Source organism: Colobus angolensis, unplaced genomic scaffold, assembly GCF_000951035.1.
Source record: "Colobus angolensis palliatus isolate OR3802 unplaced genomic scaffold, Cang.pa_1.0 Scaffold23, whole genome shotgun sequence".
NCBI classification, from domain to species: Eukaryota; Metazoa; Chordata; class Mammalia; order Primates; family Cercopithecidae; genus Colobus; species Colobus angolensis.
This window is the reverse complement of record NW_012115488.1, coordinates 10,872,761-10,891,142: the sequence shown is the minus strand read 5'-3', so window position 1 is coordinate 10,891,142 and position 18,382 is coordinate 10,872,761.

Here is an 18,382-nt window from a genome sequence, read left to right as displayed (position 1 = left end):
TGTCAATTGTAAATCATGATTTTTGTCCAAAGAGAACATTGATTTTTGCCAATAATTACTTATTAATACAAAAAGAATCACAGATTAATTTATGAGGATTACAAATTCAGTAGTCTAAAACTTAAACATTAAATCCAATTAAAATGAAATTGGATTAGCATATTATAACATGGAACCAATTGAACCAAATATACAGGTGCCTTGTTTATCCAATTGGACATTTGACAATTGAAAAAAATTACCTGGCACATCTTTGTGTTTAGTTATAAACTACACATTGTGTTTAGAATGCATCAATATTGTATGATAAGTTAGAACTGATCCATTTGTAGTGTCTTCTCTAGCTCACTATAAGTTCCTGGATGGATATTAAAATCTCTATTAATACTTTTATAATGAAGTCTCACTGCGAGAAAAAAGCATGTAGCATTTGAAAACTGTCATGCAATGTACAAAATAGAGACTACATTTGTTACTCATTATCTGATACTTTATAGCTATGAATTTTTCATATTCTTCTAGCTTCATGTCACCTCAGCTACCCTGGAATATATCTTGGTTCATATCAGGGCCAGTCAAACATAAACAAATAAATTGAACAAGTAGTTATTGGAGGTTCTTTTCCATGATGTATAGAAAAATCCTTATCTTGTTGAAAAATCATTATCTCATTTTTTGGAAGATTGTAATCTGGTAGATATTGGTTAAAAGTGTGGTTCATAAATACTAATAAATAATTCAAAATTGTTATATTTTCAAATAGTTGTTGGATATTAGCTGTTGTTGGGAATAAGAAGACCAGAACACTCATAAATTATATGAGTTTCATAGAACAATAGAAGCCCTTAGCTATCCATTTGGTTGTCCTTTGGACATTATGCCCTGAATTATCAAAGTCATTTTTATTCTCTTGAGAAACGTACTAAGCTACATTTCATAAAAGTCTCTCATTGATTTCCACATGGAAAAATCATCTTTCTCTTGTAATGTCTCATTATTCATATTTCAAATATATTTTTTCTAAAAGATAGGTGAGTTTAGAGGAATGTCTTAAATAGGGATAGTCTAAATTAGAGAATGAGGTATACTAGGTAGTGAGTTGGTTCTGTCTGCACCCTTGTTTTCACCATGACACCAAGTGTAATAACATTTACCTGCAAAACACTCTCCCTCAGTGCTCTGTATGTCCCAAGGCTTTACTCCAGCTAATTCATCAACTTTTCTTATTCAAGAAAAAAAATATCATAAAGTAAGTAATGGTAATTACAGTATAAAAATAACTTTGAATATATTTTTCTTTCTCTGTAAAATATATCACTCACAAATTTTTATATTTTATTTTTTATTAATAATAAACAACTTGGGTGCATACCTTACATGACATTTTGCCACATGGTTTAAAACTTCTAATGTAATTTATCTGTGCTCTAAGTTAGTCGAACTTTTTTGAACCTAAAATAACTTATTGTGATATTTGAATCAAAATGGTGCCCATGTTAAACTAATGTTTGTGTTGAACTCTGATTGGCTCCTGTGTAGAAATAGGTCTGACTCCTTCCTGTTCTATTAAAGATAATCCAAAGTAGTTTCTTATCTCAACAACTAAATCAGAATTATACATGTTTTCTCACATTTTAATAACTTCCAGATGGTGGAAAAACTAAAATAAAACTAAGAATTCAACAAAAGTGTGGGAAAATATTAGCATAGTACAAAAGACTAAGAACACTAAGGAAGTTATTTTCAAACTAGTTTTTCCTTGCTTTAAAAAATGCCACTGGCAAGAATAATGATGCTTCCATAATGTTACTAGAGTGCTATATTTGTAAAGCAGCATGTAAGCCTCATAAAAGGGTAATGAGTTCCTTAAGTGATAGTAAAATAAGCTTTCATGTAGAGATAGGCTGAGGTACTACTGTTCATGGGCAGCAGAGAGCTGCATTACCTATTTTGTATTGCAATTTTCACTAACACAAAAAAAGGAATTGCAGTAATGGTCACATTTTCCTTCCTGTGACATTAAAAAAAGACTCCAGTGGAGCTCAACTAAGTAGAGAAAATGATAAAATCTTATATAAAATTTATGCTTATTTGGCCATTCTTCTTTATATAAGCATGTTATTTGAGTAGACTAGGAGTTCATTCCTCTAGCTGATCATACAATTACTTTCAGATAACTATTCTCAGTTGATCTCCTCTCTTCAGATTTATCAATTATTGCAGCTTCATGAAATATGCATCATTCTTTGACATTTATATTAAATAACACTTGTATTCTCCCTTCCATGTTTACATATAAAATAATAATCAATAAAAGGAATCATTCACTATTAGTAAATCTTTTTTAAAGAAAACACATATAAGAAAGTTCAAAAAGTCCCCCAGCCTATCTCTTTCTTTACAACAGAAAAATCCTGTCTTATCGTGTAATTGAAATCCCTTAGGAATAAAAATTTCACAGTAACTTCTATTGGCTAATTGCCTACAAAATCAAGAAGTCTATTCTCTCCCCTCTCACTATTCTTAATTGGATTTCTAGAGCTCTTTAGCAGAAACAGGAAACAGATGCTCACAGAATTCAGAAATCCTCAGTAAGTGACAGGTACATGAAATATCTTAGCATTTTGTTATATTAATTTTGTCAAAGCAACATGTTAGGGTGAGGGGAGAGATTATATCTACGAAGCTTGTGAGTATGATTCTAAAATATTCAAATGGAAATTATGAGTTGTGAGGCAGAAATTTAAAAGGAAATATCTTTGGAGGATGGACTGCAAATAAATATGTAGATGACTGTGGTGAAGAAAAGCTCTCCTTCTAGAGTATATATTTCCCAAGAAAAAAGCACAACCCAAAAAACTAGAGAATAGACCTTTCTGAAGTTTCATAAAAAAACTTAGCCCATTAGTTCCAAACTATTGAAGTCACATATATAAACTCTTCGCATGAGTTAAATCAAGGCAAATAAAAGTGTTAAAATGCTAAATTCTGTTTGCATTAGACAGGGTAAATGTATATTCCTACCATTTAGATTACATACTTTATTTAATAGAAGAGTTAAATGAGAAAATTGGCATTGCTCTGTAGCTACAAAAGTATAAAAGTCTGTGCATGTTTGAAAAATAGCAACATAAAGGCAGCTTTTTAATCCTTGAATCTGAAACTACATGTTGGGCTGGGCTATCTGCTCAGCCCGAGAGCAACTAGTTTCTTAGCACAGTCTCAGGCTAGAGGAGCACGTGTAGCATTTTTTAAAAGTTTATATTTTCTGTATTTTCAATATTTGTATAATTAAAAAATTAAAACTTACCAATGAATTTTCAACTAAATAGCTCTTCCTTTCATAGGAGAAGGGTGGAGAATAAGACATTGACTGTTTCTCCAAATAGACTGGAGTTTTAAGGGAAGAAAAAAACCCTACTTGTTTGGATGTAATCATAGTTCATAATGATATTCAAAGCAAATTTTAACACCTTCTAGAAAAAAACTGTAAGCCAATTTCTCAATAAATTAAATATTTTAAACATATAATTGATAACAAATATAAAAACAGTTTAACATTTAAAAACAAAAATATTGAAATAACAAAAACATTCCATAATGAACAAGACATTATTCTTAACAAAATGAATTAGTTTTAAAAACAGATATTAAGTTTCAAAAATAAGTCAATAAAGAATGATTTGCCTTAGGGAAAAAATGACTGAATTAATATTTCGGAGTCATTGTGACAATAGGGGGAGCAGATAAAAATGACAAGATCCTTATCATCAATATCACTTTTATTCATTCACTAACTTAATATTCATTTATGAAACTATTATTTGGACAAGCAACCATATATAGAAATATGAAAGTGTTAGTCAAATATTTTAAAATACCATTTGCCAATATTTCTTTGTGTAATTTTTGATTACCCTGATTCTTCCCCATAGGAGCAAACCCCTAGATCTTCACATATCTATTACCTAAATTTGATTTGAAAATTCTATTGGATAGCCTCCATGATCTTCATGCCCTCATGTTATTCTAATAAGTATGTTACATAGCAAAAGAAATTTTGCAAATATCATTAAGGTTACCATTTAGTTACCCTTAAAGTAGGGAGGTGATCAGGGTGGGTCTAACCTAATCACCTGAGCTGTTAAAAGCACAGAGCTTTCTCCAGCTGAGAACAAAAGAGGAAGCCAGAGATTAGTAGCATGAGGAAAATTTGGTGCATTGTTGCTCGTTGGGAAATGGAGGGTACTCTGTGGAAAGAAGTTTAAAGAGATTCCTAGAAACTGAGAGCAACCCTGAGCCACTATTCAGCAAGGAATCAGGAACTTTATTTAGTTCTACAGTTGCATGAAACTGGATTCTTTAACAATAAGAAAGACTTTGGAAATAGTGTTTCCCAGAGCCTCCAAATAAGAACTCAGTCTGGCTGAGCTGATTTTGACTTTGTGGGATCCCAAACAGAGAATACAGTGCAGCCCACCTTGGCTTCAGACCTATGGAGCTTTGAGCTAATAAACGGGTTTTGGTTTAAGCTGCTAAATTTGTGGTAATTTGTAACACTTGAGAAAATAAATTTTAAAAATCACAACATTGGGATAAACTTGCTAGAGTAGAAGCTGAAAAAAGAATTTTAAATTTGGAAACCCTAGACCCTGAGGTGTCATGGGCCATAATGAATACATAATTAGTCAAGTTTAGGCTTCTAAAGCTCCCAGTCTTTCCAGGATGAGACCAGATAAAGTTTCTTATGAGCTGGGAAAGGAGGTTCTTAAGAGCAATGGCAATAATAAGTCCCATATTCAACACCTTAGATGGTAATGGGTTACTAAGAAGGAGGTATGGCATCTTTTCCTTCTCTAAGTTTTGCCTGAAAACAGGAATTTAACAAAAAGATAGACAGCTTTGGGGATCTGGACTACAGAGAGACTGGTATCATCTTTCCTGGGAAAAATCATGCAATAGAGTTAGTTGGTAATAATGATAAATCACGGCACATAAATATTAACATTTTTAACTATTATGTGTCAGGCACTGATGTAAATTACTTTCATCCATTATTCCACTTAAACCTCACAAAAACTCTATGAAGATAAACCTACAACTTCTGCCTATTTTACAAATAGAAAGTGCAAAGAAAAACAATTCTCCGCAAATAAGTGCAGAAAGAAGGATGTGAATCCTAATAGTCTGGCTCCTTAGTTCGTTCTTTTATCCACTAACCTAAGACTTCAAGAAAGTAGGAACAAACAAACAAAAAACAAGCAGAGAAGTGTGTTTTCATGTTTTTAGGCAGATGATGGCAAGACAGCCTGTCACGTAACTGTTGCCCCCATCACAATACACACATTTCTAAATGGCATGGGGAAAATACTTCTTCTGTCCAAATGTGTAAGCAGTGAAGGAGTCCAGATGGATGGCCTCGGCATTTTCCCAATATGCCATATATGGCGGGACGAGCAGGATGGCAAGATCATTCTGAAAGGGGCAAAGACAATGAGAACTAGACCTAAAAGTATCTTAAAAATCAGGAAAATGGACAAGACAGTCTCCAGATGTTGAGCTTATTCTGCCCCTGTTCCTACTCCGCCAATACAAAGGGTATTCTTTTTTATTTTATTTGTATTTTATTTTATTTTTTAATTTTTTGAGACGGGGTCTCACTCTGTTACTCAGGCTGCAGCGCAGTGGCACGATCTCAGCTCACTGCAACCTGTACCTCCCGGGTTCACGAGATGATCCTGCCTCAGTCTCCCCCGTAGCTGGGACTACAGGCGCATCCCGCCACGCCCGGCTAATTTTTTTATGTTTTTCGTAGAGACGGGGTTTCACCATATGGGTCTCAAATCTTATGCTGAAATTGGAATGCAATAGATATTTTACAAATAACAGGATTTCTTTATTGTTTTCATGAGATATTTTGCACAGAGTTTTTTTTACTTATATTCGTTACGTTAACTTTCTGAAAGTAAGCTTCCTGGATTAAACAATGATAAATTTTACATTATGTATACGGTTCAATTATGTAACTATGATTGGTGGAATGAATATCATCAGCTTGGTCTAGAATACAGGAAATAATTTGGAAAAGCTAAATAAGTAACTCCAAATTTATCAGAATTGCTTTCCTATATAAGTAGGATTTTAATATACTTACAAGCATTATGAGTTTTCTAGCTATATGTTTATTTGAAATTATATATAATATGTATACTTTTTAAATTTTTACTCGTATTTTGGTATATCTCTCATCGTGGAAAACAAACACAGGTTTTTTATTGGAAAGACCAAATAGAAAGTTCAAATAGAAAGTGTGTATTACATTTATTCTTCTAAGGGACCAGTTAAAAATGAGAACATCATATATTAACTTCATGTAACGATAAATGACGCCAGAATGTTTCTTACATTTGGTTTTAAAGTGAAACCTAGAAATTTTAGTTAGATCTAAACTTAGCTGTGTCTCCTCAGATTCATCGCTTGCTACCATATGCTGTGTTTCTGATTACAATTCTCATAATCTGTGGAGTGGCTACAGATGTCTGCTTTTAAATAAAAACAACGATGAGTTTTCTAAAGAATGGACATGGGCCACATTTCTAATTTCAAGTTAGAAAATTTGTTCCATTTTACAGGTTTATTTTTGCACCTGCAGACTCCTAGCAAGATTTGCGGTCCCTGACTATTCTAGACAGTTCTTTTTTATCATTTTTCCAATTTCAAGTAATATTTTTTAAAGATCCATCCTGAGGCTCTGCTATAAAATTTTATGCTGAAGTTACTTTCACTCATTTGAAAAAAAAATTTTGAGCAGAATAAGGAAATTTATAATTTATTTAATTTTGATGATGATTAGACATGGGTAATCTGAAAGTATTTTCACTCTCAATTATGTGAATCTATCATTGAATAGGAAGAGTAGATTTTATGTCCTTACATTCATTCTGGATATTCTTAGAAATTTGATCCTGGAAATTATGATTTTTTTCTTGAACAATTCAATGATTGTTATTGAATAATTCATCCAATTTACAGATACAGAAACTAAGTCTCATAAAAATTAACAGGGTTGAGTCACAGCACTAGTGAGTGGAAGATTCAGAGCTGAATCTAGAAATGTGTATGTACTCAACTAAGTCAGTCATCACTTTTCATTGATAAAGAAGTTGTACCTAGGATTTTTAGACAGTGTTATCCAACATAGCCATGTTTTACATTTTCACTTTCAGGTTTCCAAACACTTTAATTATTTGCCTGGATTTAACCACTTGAAGTTTCATTGGACAGGAAATGGTGCTCTATACTATAAAAATGTGCACACATGTGTACGTATATGTGTAGATATTCAGCAGTAAATAATGTTCTGAATCTTTCCAAAGCTTAAATCTCAGAGAGTGTGATTCACACACCCATTTAAATATAGATGTTTAATGAAAGTGATATTTCTGGGTACTGCCATATCCATTTCTAAATACTTCAATTTTGCCTAGTTTTTTTGGAATCCTACGTGGTAGTTATTCACTAACAATTGACTTGGTACTTCCTTTCCCTCTCTCTCTCTTTCTCTGTCTATCGTCTCCTTGTTCTTAATTCATTTCCAAGGAATGTATTTTTCTTCTGGAAATTTCCAATACATGTTTTCTTGTTGAATAAAACGGGCAAATACTGAGTCCAGAGGTAATATATTAACTGCCTCAGCGTTCAACTCTAGAGGACACATCTTATATTCCAGCTTCATGATAAATTCAGAAATATTGTAAGTAGCATAAATATAATGTGGTTTCTTTCCAGCATTACTGATCTTCTCTGATAATATCTTAGAAATATCATATAGCTGAAAAGAGAACAAATTCATGACATAGTAAATGTAGGGTTTTCAAAAGTCAAGTTAACATAATTCTTCATAACTTAAATCAAGTACCACTGGTATAGAAAATTGCTAAATTCACTAGATACATATGCCTTAAACATTTTGTTTTTCATTAATTTATTCCTTCAAAAACCCAAAGAGAGCATTATCTCTGTGCCAAGTTTTTACTCTATGAAACTTTTGCTGTTACTCATATGGAAGAGCTCTTAGTGTGGTGATCATTGCTATATAATTGCATTGCTATTATAATAAATATAACTGCCAGTAGTGCTTTTGTAAGTTTTTCTTTCTTGCTTATTGCTCACATGCCTTTCTTCTTTACTTATTTATAGACATAAAGAAGCATCGAATTTGCAAATCTGTGATAATCATTATTAACTTTTTGTTTTTTTCTTGAGACAGGGTCTAGCTCTGTAGCCAGGCTGGAGTGCAGTGGTGTGACCTCGGCTCACTGCAACCTCCGCCTCCTGGGTTCAAGTGATTCTCCTGCCTCAGCCTCCCGAGTAGCGGGGACCACAGGAGTGCACCACCACGCCCAGCTATTTTCTGTATTTTTATTAGAGACGAGTTTTCATCATGTTGGCCAGGATGATCCTGATCTCTTGAACTGGTGATCCGCCCACCTTGGCCTCCCAAAGTGCTGGGATTACAGGTGTGATCCACCATGCATGGCCCTCAGCTTCTTAATTAGAACCACATTCATTGTAGGATTTCTTTTCTATCACATATTTGTTTCATCAGCTGTTTAGATGGTAGTTTGGAGGAAAAGATAGCATGTCTTTAATTGTGTTTAAAAAGCAATGTGTGAGGTTTATTGATAAATGAGAGGCCATAATGCTCAATACCAGTTATTGGTATTTTCTCCTACTTGGGAGGTTAAGTCTTCAGAATCTTCCTTACAAGTCCTTTCATTTATTAACATGATAATGACTATGATGATGAAAATAAGTAGATAAATAGATATTATATATATTTAAAATATAAAAGTATATAATTATTTAATCTTGATATATTAATAATAATAATGGATGCTTATAGCAAAATTTGAAATATCTCAGGAATGTAAAAACAATTTAACATTAGGAAATATGTTAATATGTTTTTGTTCATGTTAAACAAATTAAAGAAAATTATGGAGAAAACATATTCAGTTTGGGAGTCCGAGTCAGGTGGATCACTTGAGGTCAGGAGTTCAAGACCAGCCTCTCCAACATGGTGAAACCTCATCTCTACCAAAAATACAAAAAAAGTTAGCCAGGCATAGTGGCTCAGGCCTGTAATCCCAGCTACTTGGGAGGATGAGGCAGGAGAATTGCTTGAACCTCGGAGGCAGAGGTTGCAGTGAGCTGAGATTGTGCCACTGCACTCCAGCCTAGGTGACAGAGCGAGACTCTGTCTCCAAACTAAAAAACAAACAAAAAAAATTCAACAAAATCCAATATCCATTCATAATAAAACTCAGCAAACTAGCTGTATATGGAAATTTCTTAAACTCAAGAAAGTTGTCATTTCAGATATCATTTTTAATTATGGCCTTTTCTTCAAAATTAAGAAAAATTAAACTCATTGTAACAGCTTCTATTCAATATTCAAACAAGAAGTCCTACTGTATAAGTAAAAAGTAAGAAATATATTTCCATATTTGGAAATTATATGAGTGAAATAGAAAAATTATAATATTGATCATGGATTTCAGCAGTATTTCTGAGCACAAAATCTACATATAAAAGACATTGCATTGCTATAGACCAGCAACAATTAGAAAATATAATAACAGTAATAACAGTAATTAACAAACAAATTAAGATAAAAAATCATGTTCAGGAATATGGATATGAAAATTCCACAGTGAATTTTTTAACGCAATATCATAGACCGTCACAATGCAATTGATATAAAAAAATATGAGGGTCAAGGTTACCCTAGATAATTGTGAAGAAGAATAACATGAAAATACTAGTTAACTAACTATGGAAACTATAGCAATTTAAGATAATGTTATTAACACAGGGACAGACAAGCCAATAGATATAATCAAGAACCTAGAAATTTACCCATTTAATATGAAAACCATATCTATGAAAAAGGTGGCATTATATATTGATGGTAAATACTGAGCCCTAACACTGTAAAGTAAAAAACAAAGACTTAGTATCTGTATTGGCCTAATCTGAATGTAACAAAAATTATTTGAAGTGATTAAAAAGTCTATTTCTTGGCCGGGCACGATGGCTCATGCCTGTAATCCCAGCACTTTGGGAGGCTGATGGGGGTGGATCACCTGAGGTCAGGAGTTTGAGACCAGTCTGCCCCAGCAGGACAAAACCCCATCTCTACTAAAAATACAAAAAATTAGCTGGGTGTGGTGGTGGGCACCTGTAATCCCAGTTACTCAGGAGGCTGAGGCAGGAGAATCACTAGAACCCAGGAGGCAGAGGTTGCAGGGCGGCGAGGTTGCGCCACTACGCTTGAGCCTGAGAGACAAGAGCAAAACTCTGTCTCAAACAAACAAACAAACCAAAAACACTCTATCTCTTTTTTTGTTGTTTAAAACAAATACATAGATATTAAAATTACTAGTTTTTTGGAAGTCATTTTAATACTTAATAACAACTCTATAGAACTCATGGCCTTATTTTATGAAAGGAGTCATTACCTTTTCAACACTGATTAAATATGTTTAAGGACTACAGGTACCTTCAGTAATTTTCTTTTATGCAAATAATATTGTTCTAGGAAAAATATCAATGTAATAAAAATTTCCCATAGTTTTGGAATAAATTTCTAAAATGTTTTATTTTTTCTCAGTCTGTGCTTAGGTCACTTTTGTCATTCAAAATATCGATTGTATTTTCTCTAGTTCATCCTAATGTTTTTTCCATTTTATTAATTTTGTGAAGAACCAAATTTTTGCTTTATAGTTCCTCTTCATTATAAGTTTGTTTCTTATTTCTTTACACTCTGTTCCTTTTTTCTACTAACAACTCTATTGTATTTCAGTTTATTCTGTCATATTTATTTTTATTTCTAGTAAAATTTTCTAGCTTTATTCTTTAGGATATAATTACTTAAGATTCTAAATTTTCCTTGAAGCACAACTTTAACTTTCATTCTACAATTTTTATATAAAGTATTTATATTATTTACATGTTTAGTTAAAATGTATCCTTTAAAATGTATGCTTAAAGGTGCATAGTTCCAAATATAAAAAATTGTTGAAGTTCTTTTTAAACTAAATGTCAAATTTATATTGTAGTCACAGAGGACTGTGTGATATAGATTTTTAAATTTTTCCTAATACTTATTGTATGCAAGATCACAGAGTACAATTTTAGGAATATTCTATGCTTGAAATACTGGCTATCTTGATTACTACATGATATGGTTTGGCTGTGTTCCCATCCAAATCTCATCTTGAATTGTAGCTCCCATTATCCCCATGTGTTGTGGGAGGGACCTGGTGGGAGATAATTAAACCATGGAGGTTGTTTCCTCCATACTGTTCTCATGGCAGGGAATAAGTCTCATGAGATCTGATGGTTTTATAAAAGGGACGTTTATTGCTTTGATTTCATTCTCTCTGCCTGTCACCATGTAAGACGTTCCTTTCACCTTCCATGATGGTTGTGAGTTTTCCCCAGTCACGTGGAACTGTGAGTCTATTAAACCTTTTTCTTTATAAATTATCCAGTCTCAGGTATGTCTTTATCAGCAATGTGAAAACTAATAGAGTTAATTGGTACCAGTAGAGTGAGGCGATGTTGTAGAGATACCTGAAATTGTGGAAGTGACTTTGGAACTCGGTAAGGGGCAGAGGAGGTTGAACAGTTTGGAGGACTCAGAAGAGGACAGGAAGACGTGGGAAAGTTTGAAACATTTAGGGACTTGTTGAATGGCTTTGACCAAAATGCTGATAGTAATATGGACAATAAAATCCAGTCTGAGGTGGTCTCAGATGGAGATGAGGAACTCGTTGGGAACTAGAGTAAAGGAAAATCTTGCGAAGTGTTAGCAAAGAGATTGTTTTACCTTTCATTTAATCGTATTTTTAATCAATGATTAAATCAATGATTAATGATTAAAAATTATCAAATGATTAAAGACAAAAAAACAATTTTTTGTCTCCAAGTACATTTTCTCTGATGCTAATATAAGTGCAATTGTTTTAGGTTAGTATTTGCTTGGTGTAGCTTTTTCTGTTCTTTTATTTTCAACTTTACTGTTTTCAAGATTTCTTGCTACATTCTCTTATTGGAAGCAAATATATTGTTTTTTTCTTTTACTATGTTAGTTTGGGGTTTGTAATTGGAACTTCTACATGATATTGATTATGATTTCTAATAGACCTTCTAATGATCATATTTCAATCTTGCTCTATACCATGATTTTTCTATACTCTTTTTTCTTTTTCTAGGTCTTCTTTTCACGGTTTATCTTAATTTCATTGTTTCCTTATGTTAGTCTGGCAGTTAAATAATCTATTTTTGTTCTTTTAGTGGTTATCACTAAAATTTTAAAATACATAATATCCCTTAAAATTAAAATTAATTAACATATTTGGAGTCCCCTTTCTTTTTTTTTTATACTCTATATTTGCCAAGCTTTATTAATTTAAATATACATATATATATATTTTTTTTTAAGCAAAAGAAGAGTACAGCCAATCTTGGATTTGGATAACACAGAGGTCTTATTTATCTCTGTGATATAAACCTTGTTAAAGTATTTTTTTTTTTTTTTTTATACTTTAAGTTCTAGGGTACATGTGCATAACGTGCAGGTTTGTTACATATGTATACTTGTGCAATGTTGGTGTGCTGCACCCATCAACTCGTCAGCACTTTCAAACAACACATGGGGCATAGAATCTTTTAATGTATGATCACTCGACTCCACTTTATTATACTTCGGCATTGATTTATGCCAAATCATTATATTCTCTGCAATGTACTAATATTTCTGTTTTCTTCTCATATATCTTTGGAAGGTGATTCAATGATATGAGTGAAGCCTATGTGACTAGAATAACTACCTTTACAAAGGAGATCCTAGAGATCTAGCTAGTCATTTCCACCCTGTTGTGAGGACACAATTAGAAGGCTCTATGAACCAGAAATTAGTCCTTATGAGACACCAAATCTATCAGAGTCTTAATCTTGGAATTCCCAGACTCTGGAACTGTAAGAAGTAAACTTCTGTTGTTTATAATCTGGCCAGTTCATGGAATATAGCAGCAAGAACAGACTAAGATGATCTCTAAAACACTTCTTGTTTTCACTTTATTATAAAGTTAAGACTTATATAACATTCCCCATGTGTTTACTAATTTAGTTGCTCATCTTCTTGTGCTATAGGCTCTTGTTAAGATATCATATTCATATTCTTCTTTGTGAAGTATGTCATTAGAAATTGTTTAATTAGAGCTAGTTTATCACAGCCTTTTTGGTTTGTTTTCAAGATTTCTTTATTTCACCTTTATTGGTAAAAGGTAATTTTGGGGGATATAAAATAGGGGTTGCAGTCATTGCTTCTCAGATTTTTAAAGCCATTTATATACTTTTATATTTTTACTATGGCTAAGTGAGTTATCAGTTTCTAATTGTTTTGGTTTTAAAAAATTTTTTATTTCATTTTGTTAGTCTTTTTATGTTATGGAGTTTTACTATTATGTAAATAAATATTTGTTTCTTTTTATTTTTCTTGCTTCAGATTTTCAAAACTTTCTGAACCTGAAAAATTATGCCTTTCAATAATTCTGGAAAATGTTCAGTCATTCTGTTTTCTTCTCATGGCACACTAAATAGACATGTGCCACATTTCATATATGTTAACCACTTTCTAATAGTTGCCATTCTATATTTATTAAATTATATTCAGTGTAATTTCTTCAAATTTATCTTCTAGCTCCCTACTTCTCTCTTTTGCTATGTCGGCTGTTCAGTTCATCTTTTTTATTATTTTAATGATGATTTTCTTTATTTCTACATCTAGTTAAAGATTTTTTAAATATATTGTATTTTAGTTATATTATCTTATTTTCTCAGAAGTGTAGTATCTTTAAACTTTTAAAATACTGCAACAATTTGTACCTCAGTTTCCAATTAGTTAAAGTAAATTAAAATACATTTTGTTCCAATAATTACATTAACTGAAGCTTTTGCCTCTTCCCACGGTGAATTTTTAATTTGAAGTTTGGATTTGGAGCTCAAATCCAAACTCAAATACAAAGCTGTTTGATACAGCTTTATCTTTAAGAACATTGAAACACACAGGTTTAGAATGAGTCCTTTCAGATTCTCAAGAGTACCCAATATGATTATTTTAAATTAATTTCACAGACTGAGGTTTGAAAAAAAAAAAGCTATTAGTAAAAGTTGCATCTTTAAATCTGTAATTAATAATTCCTGGATAGAAAAATTCTCCTCCTAACCCATTCTCAGGAATTTTGGCTGAAACAAAATGTTTACTTTTTTTTTCTTCTTTTGCTAGTAGTGTAACTTTTTTCCCTGTCCATCCATTTACTAAGATGCAGCTCTTTAATTGTCCTATTAATCTCACTGGAACTCTAAATGTTGACTCTTAAGCCCTTTGGCTATTAAAAGCAAGCCTCTTACTTACTATAACTGGCAAATATCTATAGACTATCTTTAGTTTCAGCTTGAACTTACTATCACAGATTCTACCCCACTAATATTTCAGGCTTCAACCCTTGTTTTTTTCTGAACACTTATTGTTTTTCTTATTTACGTCAGAGCTCCGTTGATTAGGTTATTGTATAATACTTCTACATATTTTATTTGTTCTATCTTCTTAACACTTGCAGAAAAATTTAGGCATTATTTAACTTCAAAATATTAACATTTTATTCTAACATATTTTGAGGTTAATACTATCATTACACTTATTTTAACTAACCGAAAACTGAGGTACAAATGTTAAAAACAACTTATGCAGTATCATACACCTTATAAGTGGCACAGGTAGAATTAAAACAGGCATTCTAGTTTGAGAATCATCATTCTCAATTTTTAGACTGCATTTCTGTGTTAGGCCAGTTTTGCTTTACTATGAAGAAATACCCAAGACAATTATTTCTGTTTTTATCTTTAATTTTTTTAATTATTCTTTCTTCTGTTTTTATGCCTCTTTAACTGAATCTTGGCTTATTTCTGTCTTTTCTACATTTTCACTAGAAAAGAATGCATTACAAAAGACTATGTGTCTCAGAACATATTTGGGCGTATCTAGTAAATGTTGAAAGTAAGATAACTTTCTAAATAGTCTCCTGTTCTTAATATCCTCCTCTGTTTGTGATTGCCTCAATCCACTCTCATCAATTTAGGAAGGAATTATTATAAATTATGGATAATTGAAATAAATCCATAGGAACTTCAAAAATTAACTTTCTTCATAATCGTATAGAAAATAAGCTGTAGATTTTCTAGAATAGTCTGTTTAAAGTATTCTGCCTTTCTGCCTTGCTATCTTTTTTTTTTTGAGATGGAGTCTCGCTCTGTCGCCCAGGCTGGAGTGCGCTATCTTACCATATAACTATGCATCTAGATTTTAATTCAAGAAATATATTCACTAATCTTACAGAGTCAATGAAAGATGAACCCAGCTCTGGCACTCAAGCCCTGTCAATAGAGTTTAAAATCCATAAAAATTGAAAGTACTATTCATTTTTTTGCCTTTCATATATATTATATATATATATATATATATGGAATAATTTGGTTATAACCAACTTTATAATGGTTTCCAAACCAGAGCAAATTAAAACTTTTGATATTAATGACTTTACTTAATGCTTTTAAAGGAAAATTGAGAAGTATCTGTTCATATCCTTTGCCCACTTTTTGATGAGGTTGATTTTTTTGTGTAAATTTGTTTAAGTTCTTTGTAGATTCTGGAAAAAAGACATTTATGCAGCCAACAGACACATGAAAAAATGCTCACCATCACTGGCCATCAGAGAAATGCAAATCCAAACCACAATGAGATACCATCTCACATCAGTTAGAATGGTGATCATTAAGAAGTCAGGAAACAATAGGTGCTGGAGAGGATGTGGAGAAATACGAACACTTTTACACTGTTGGTGGGACTGTAAAGTAGTTCAATCACTGTGGAAGACAGTGTGGCAATTCCTCAAGGATCTAAAACTAGAAATAACATTTGACCCAGCCATCCCATTACTGGGCATATACCCAAAGTATTATAAATCATGCTGCTATAAAGACACATGCACATGTATGTTTATTGTGGCACTATTCACAATAGCAAAGACTTGGAACCAACCCAAATGCCCATCAATGAATGATAGACTGGATTAAGAAAATGTGGCATATATACACCATGGAATACTATGCAACCGTAAAAAAAGGATGAGTTCATGTCCTTTGTAGGGACATAGATGAAGCTATAAACCATCATTCTGAGCAAACTATTGCAAGGACAAAAAACCAAACACCGCATGTTCTCACTCATAGGTGGAAATGGAACAATGAGAACACTTGGACACAGAGTGGGGAACACCACACACCGGTGTCTGTTGTGGGGTGGGGGCAGGGGGAGAGATAGCATTAGGAGATATACCTAATGTAAATGATGAGTTAACGGGTGCAGCACACCAATATGGCACATGTATACATATGTCACAAACCTGCATGTTGTGCACCTGTACCCTAGAACTTAAAGTATAATAAAAAATGAAAAAAAAGGAAAATTGAAAGATTAATCACTCTAAAATTGAACTATTCACAAAGGTAAAAATTATTAGATTTCAAATGAGCATTCCATTATAGGTTCTTCTGCTGGTCCTATCCACAAGTATTTGGAAATTTTCTTTATACCTTAGGGTTAGGATCTTATTGACATATTCAACTAGTTCTACAAATCTGTAGCATGCTGATTTCTGCTTGCTAGAATCAGTCTAAAGTTAGCAGATTTGCCACTTAGTAAGTTAATCCCTTCATACATTAAAAGTTCTCAGGTAGTGTGATACATTTGAATATCAGATTAGATATTCTCATGTTATGAGTCTTTTTGGACTTTGGAGACAATGAATTCATCCTGTGGGCGTGCTACTCCTGCCCATTTACCAAACGGCCTAAAAAGCTGCTAGTTTTGAGTGGGGCCCAGAACAAGAGAAGGCTCTGCAGCAGATCTAAGCTTCTGTGAAAGCTATCCTGCCCATTCGTCCACATGATTCAGCAGATCCAGTGGTGCTTAAAGTAGCAGATAGGGATGCTGTTTGGGATCTTTATTATATACTTACAGATGAGCCATTGAGCCCTTTAGAATTTTGGAGCAAAATTTTCTCATCCTCTGTATATAACTACTTTCCTTTTGAGAAATAGCTTTTGGACCAGTACTGGGCCTAGTGGAGACTGAATGTTTAACCACGGACCACCAAGTGACCTGAGCTTTTCATCATGAACTGGGATTTAGCCCACCAAGCAATAAAGTTGGGCGTACACTGCAGCACTCCATCATCAAATGGAAGTGTTATATACACAATTATGCCCAAGCAAGCCCTGAAAACACAAGTAAGTTATGTGAAGAAGTGGCTCAAATGTTCATGGTCCTCATTCCTGCTACACTGACTTCTATCTCTCAGCTTGCACCTATGGTCTTCTGGGGAGATCCCTATAATCAGTCGACGTGGATGAGAAGACTTCAGCTTGGTTTACAGATGGTTCTTATGAAGGCACCACCCAAAAGTGGCAACTGCAGTACTACAGCCCCTTTCTAAGACATTCCTGAAGGATGGTGGTGAAAGTAAGTCTTCCCAGTCAGAACTTCAAGAACACTTGGTTGTCCATTTGGCTTGCAAGAGAAGTAATCAGACGTATACTAATTATACACTGATTTATGAGCTGTAGCCAATGGTTTGACTGAATGGTCAGGTACTTGGAAGGAACATGATTAAAAAATTGATGACTCTGAATGTTCTGCACATGTATCCCACAAATTAAAGTAAAATTTAAAAAAAAAGATGACAAGGAAGTCTGAGCAAGAGGTATTTGGATAGACAACTCTGAATGGACAAAAATTATAGCAATACTTGTGTCTCACGTGAATGCTCACCAAAGTGTGACCTAAGTAGAGGAGGATTTTAATAATCAAGTGGATAAAATGACGCATTTCATGAATACCAGTAAGATTTTTTTTTCTAACTACCCCTGTTATCGACCAATGGACTCATAAAGTGGCCATGGTGGTAGGAATGGCAATTATGCATGGGCTCAGCAACATGGATTCCCACTCACCAAGTCAACCTAGATATAGCCACTGCTGAGTGCTCAATATGCCAGCAGTAGAGAACAACACTGAATCCTCAATATGACACCATTCCCTGGGGTGATCAGCCAGTTGGTGGCAGTATGATTGCATTAGAATGCTTCTATAATGAAAAGGGCATAACGTGCAGGTTTGTTACATATGTATACTTGTGCCATGTTGGTGTGCTGCACCCATCAACTCGTCAGCACCCATCAATTCATCATTTAT